General features: G+C 38.7%; 1 pseudogene; it reads left to right on the forward strand.

The window, feature by feature from the left end:
* The window catches only part of LOC102205562 (protocadherin beta-15-like), a 7,499-nt pseudogene that overhangs the window by 1,362 nt on the left and 721 nt on the right, over positions 1–5,416 (forward strand).

Raw genomic sequence — 5,416 nt, forward strand, 5'->3', positions numbered from 1 at the left:
GAGGTGCCAGAACTGAAGGATCTGTCTTATAATGAGAGCAATTCCAAACTGACCTCTTATCTGATCATCGCGCTGGTGTCTGTGTCCACGTTTTTTCTGACTTTCATCATCATCATCCTGGGTTTGAGGTTTTGTCGCAGGAGAAAGCCCAGACTGTTGTTTGACGGAGCAGTTGCCATCCCCAGCGGTTATCTCCCTCCTAATTACGCAGATGTTGATGGCACAGGAACTTTACACAGCACTTACAATTATGATGCATACCTGACCACAGGTTCTAGAACCAGTGACTTTAAGTTTGTGACATCATACAATGACAACACGCTGCCTGCTGACCAGACTCTGAAGAAAAGTCCATCAGACTTTGCTGATCCATTTGAAGATCTCGATACTTCAATAGAGGTAGGATTCTGAAATAACCGGGTTATCAAAATTGCAGTGTTTTGTGTCTTTAAGTTTTTACATTTATAGTATTGTCTTTGATAAGTAGAACCTGAGGCTTCTTGTTATTTACAGGGTCTTTCCTATAGTACCTCCCCTTTCTTGCATTTTTTGTGTGTTTGTGTATGAATTAATTTTTTTTTCAAAATAACGCCTTTCATCATATTACAAACAAAGTCAATCTTGGGGGGTTGCTTATAGCGAAACGTAGCTATTAATATTAAACTGGAACGTAACCAACTTCCTTTTATTTCCAACCCGAAACTTTCAGTGTATTTTTTTAGACTCTTCTGACGACTAGTCAAGTTTCACTCTGATTTCTGGTCAGCTTTTACAACACTGCAAAGTACCTCGAAATAAACAACGGCATTAAATTAACAAGTAATGATTAGTAAATTGATGATACACTTTGTCGCATAAACCATCTGATTTACTGATGGCGGCACCAGTACTATTAATGATCTTTCACATGAAAGACGAACAAAGGTCCTATACTCAAGATTTACTTATTAGTTCATGTAATTTCGAAAGTCCCCGTGTTAATTTTGTGGTGAAGTGGTTAACGCATTCGTTGTTTAAGGAACGGATCCCTCCTATTTTTTAAAGAGGCACAGAGGGGAAACCCCGGGCTTGCGTCAGGAAGTGCATCCGACGTCAAATTAAAACGTTTAGCCGCCCACGGTAGCGATAGTCGGGGAAGTAAGTGACCAGTCGAAGGGACGTTCTGTGCGTAAATCACAATTATGTTTAATGGGTATTATTATCATCATCAATGTAGCATTAAAATGACTAAATCACTTTTTAAACTACCGAAACAATAGCTGTCAGATATTCATCACTTCCTGCTGTCAGTATTGATAATCTCATTTCTTGTGCTCAATTCTTTGTCATCTCATGTACATCCACATTGTACCTCGGTATACATTAGTGTTACCGCATGTTATAATGTTGTTCTCAAAGGTGTGTTGACAGTCTATTGGATGGTGAGCGCTACATGTTTATTTCTATCCCATTGTGACGCCAGAGAAGGAAACTGACAATGTAACTAAACTGATAACGCCACCTGGTGTTGGAGTTGCACCCCAGGAAATTTCACATTAACCAGTGCAAAGGTTTTATCAGTTACAAAGACACACGGGCTTGTTATTGACAAAGAAGAGGCGTGGCAAGTCATTGTCAATAGGTTTGTTTAATGCATTATCTGAATAATGTGGAGATACAAAGACAACAGCAATTTTAGTGGCAGGACTTCCAATACCACTGTACTTTTAACTAAAACATCACTACCAGACATGGCTTAAAACTACAAGACTCACTGTGTTGCTCCAAGTAAAATAGCAGCTCAACAAAAAGCCAATTAATATAGTTAAATACAGGTCACTTTGGGAGGCAACCTACAGGGAGTAGTGCCCAAGGACTGCCACCAGTTACTCACTCGTCACCTCGCATTGCAGTTGTCACTGCAACTAAAGGCGCTTTATAATCGTATCCCGGCGTTTACACTCGCATGCATAAGAGGCAACCTGACCAAATGTGCCTAGCCCCCCAGCAAGCGTCCGTCTCTAAACCTAAAGTGAAATAAACCTATAGTGAAATAAACCGATAAAACAAGCAAGAAATAGGGAACTACTCAGTGAAAAATAAACAGAAGAGGAGTGTATGCATCTACATATAAAACCTTTAAAATACCACAGAAATGCAGCATCAGGCGCACCCACGCTTGGCCCCAACAAAGTGCGGTGTGGCACAAACGGCACAGGACAAGATTAAACATGATAAAACAAAGCAAAGTTAAAACAAAACAAGGCACTAGAGGACACTGAAAACAACAACGAGAAATAACAAGACTCAACAAGATGGCAGCAGGGTACCTATAATAAGAGAAAAGAACAGTTATCCTTGGTCCACGCTATTATTAACTAAACTGCAGACTTCATACGAGGATCCTACTAACCACTCGACTGAATTTGATCTGCAACGTTAAGATCAGGCTGTGATCGTCACCATATATGGGAGAAATGAGTACCAAACGCTAAATCAGTGAATAGGCCACAGCTGCTCCTCATAGCTAACCTCTGATTAGATCGCTAGGGTACCATTGAATGTTCACGCTGCGTTCACAGACACCATGTAGGAACAAAACATATTCTACAAAATCTAACCCACTACACTAACATGAAACTTAAAACCAACAAACATACGGATTTGTTAGGTGGTTGTCAAATGCCAGCGAGCTCATTAATACTGGTTAGCTACTAACATTTGCAGCACTGACTCTGTAAAAATGAATAGGTGTCGTGTGTTCCCGGTGAGACTGTTGTAGTCCACAACTCATGGATGACATTAAGAAAGAAGTTCAGTTTCAAATTCAAAGAAGTGCAGTGTTGACTGACTTGTACTTTACTTTGATATTTCCTTTGCTGCTTGGATATGGAACGCCAGGACTGACATAATAAATTAATTATACCATTAAATAATTAATTAAATGTGGCAATAATTATTTAATTAATTAAATGTGTCAAAAATATTTATTTAATTAATTATTTCCAATTGTAATTAATTACTGCCACATTTAATTAATTATTTAATGGTATAATTAATTTATTATGTCAGTCCTGGCGTTCCATACTTGGACAAGTAGTACTTTGTTTGCTTTTTGTCTCAGATAAAGAAATACCATATGAAGCTTGTACAACGCAGTGTATTGTTGCAGATTTCATAAAGGTACTGTCTTGTCTTCATGGTTATGAATAGCTGGAGTTTAGCCATTAAGAGATTTCCCTTTCAACGCTTCATGTTGTTTGTGTTCAAAGTGGTGTCATCACTTCAGCATTTAAAAAGTCAAACATAACACCAAGTTCACATATAGATATATGTCCGACCGCGTGCGTGCGTTTCCGTTTTAAGTTACACGACCTCAGGTTTATCTCGTGACCTCCCGAACGGTGTTGAGCATATGTTATAAAGCTGTGAGTCAATGTACAAAAATGCATGTAATGTGTTTAATTATAGTCACGTCCATCAGCAGTAAGATGACACTTGTACATCGATGCATCATAATGTCTACTCTAGTATAAGGACCGACTTTCCGCAAAAAGACTGTCTACTTCTGATTTGTTGCTTATCTATATTTTAATGAACGTAGTTGCTATAAATCGGAAATAAATGATTGAAATTGCCATTTCAATTGCTTTTTTCTAACTGTGTGTGTGTGCGACTGTTGTAGCATTTGTCTTTTCTGTATAAAGACGGTCTAAGTATTTTCTCTGCCGCTGTCCATGGTTCTGAGCCTTGTCATTTGTATTCTGTAGCTATAATTGCTGATATTTCATGTACTGTTTAGTTTATTTTCATTATAATATACCGAGAACATAATTCGCTATTCCAATTTAGTGTATCGACAGGAGTAAACACTACCTTCATGCGATTTCTTTCTTTCTTTCTTTCTTTCTTTCTTTCTTTCTTTCTTTCTTTCTTTCTTTCTTTCTTTTTTGACTTGAAGTTTTATTCAAACGCGGATGTGAAGTTAAAAAGACACATGGTGTCACTGTTGGCTGGAAGAAAAAGAACATGCAGCACTCCACCCATCATGAATTCAGTTTTTTTTTTCATTTATCAGAAACGCTAAATCCTGGGACATAGTTCTGTATAAACTGGTGTGGACTATTGGATTTCTGACTGATTTGGGATACATATGTTGTTTCGCTCTAAATAGCCAGATAAACAAGCGGAAGACGTTGTTTCATTTCAGGATGAGAGACAAAGGATTTTCAGGCCCGATCTATTGCCTTGCTACGTTTATTGTAACGATGCGCCTCGTAAGCGGGGATCTGAGTTATTCTTTTGCCGAAGAGATGAAACGCGACTTCGTTATTGGAAATATAGCTAAGGATCTCGGTATTGACCGTGGAAGTTTTTCTTCACGACAGGCCCGTGTTGATTTTGAAGGATTTCGTAAAATGTATTGCGACATTAACATTAGTACTGGGGATTTTACTACGATGGACAGAATTGACAGAGAGAACCTTTGTGGCAAGAAACCTTCCTGTGTGTTAAAAGCAGATCTAGTTTTGGAAAATCCGTTGGAGCTTCATCGTGTAAGTCTTCATATTCAAGACATAAATGACAACTCTCCACAATTCAAAGATCATTTAATTGAAATGGAAATAAGCGAGTTAGCAGAAAGGGGAAGTCGATTTCCAATAGAGCAGGCCCATGACGCAGATATAGGTCAAAATGCTGTGCAAAGGTACATCTTACAAAAGAACAACCATTTCATTTTATCAGTTGACAACAACAACGTCGATCTTGTACTGGAAAATAAACTCGATCGAGAAAAGCAAAAGGAGATTAATTTACTCATCACAGCTTTGGACGGTGGATCTCCTCAGAGATCAGGTACCGTAGTCATACACGTCACTGTGCTGGATGCTAATGATAACGCCCCAGTGTTCAGCCAGGCCGTTTATAAAGCCAGTCTGCCTGAAAACTGTCCTTTAGATACAACAGTGATTAAAGTCAGTGCCACAGATGCAGATGAAGGAGTGAATGGAGATGTAACGTATGACTTCGGCCATATATCTGACAACGATCATAAAGTTTTCTCTATTAATCCTAAAACTGGAGAAATTAAAGTGTGTGGTTTGATTGACTATGAAGAAAAAAGTTCTTTTGAAATGAAAGTGCAGGCTAAAGATGGTTTAGGGTTAACATCTTATGCCAAAGTTATAATAGATGTTATTGATAATAATGACAACTCGCCAGATATATACCTGAAGTCACTGTCAAATCCCATTCACGAGAATGTGCCACCTGGTACAGAGGTGGGCATCATTAACGTGCAGGACAAAGACTCTGAGAATAACGGGCAGGTCCGCTGCTCCATCCAGCAGGGTGTCCCCTTTAAGTTGGTTCCTTCTATTAAAAACTATTATTCTCTGGTGACCACAGGACAACTGGACCGTGAACTACTGTCTGA

The sequence above is a fragment of the Pundamilia nyererei genome, unplaced genomic scaffold (assembly GCF_000239375.1).
Source record: "Pundamilia nyererei isolate P.nyererei 1_Seehausen unplaced genomic scaffold, PunNye1.0 scaffold00001, whole genome shotgun sequence".
In the NCBI taxonomy this organism is placed as follows: domain Eukaryota; kingdom Metazoa; phylum Chordata; class Actinopteri; order Cichliformes; family Cichlidae; genus Pundamilia; species Pundamilia nyererei.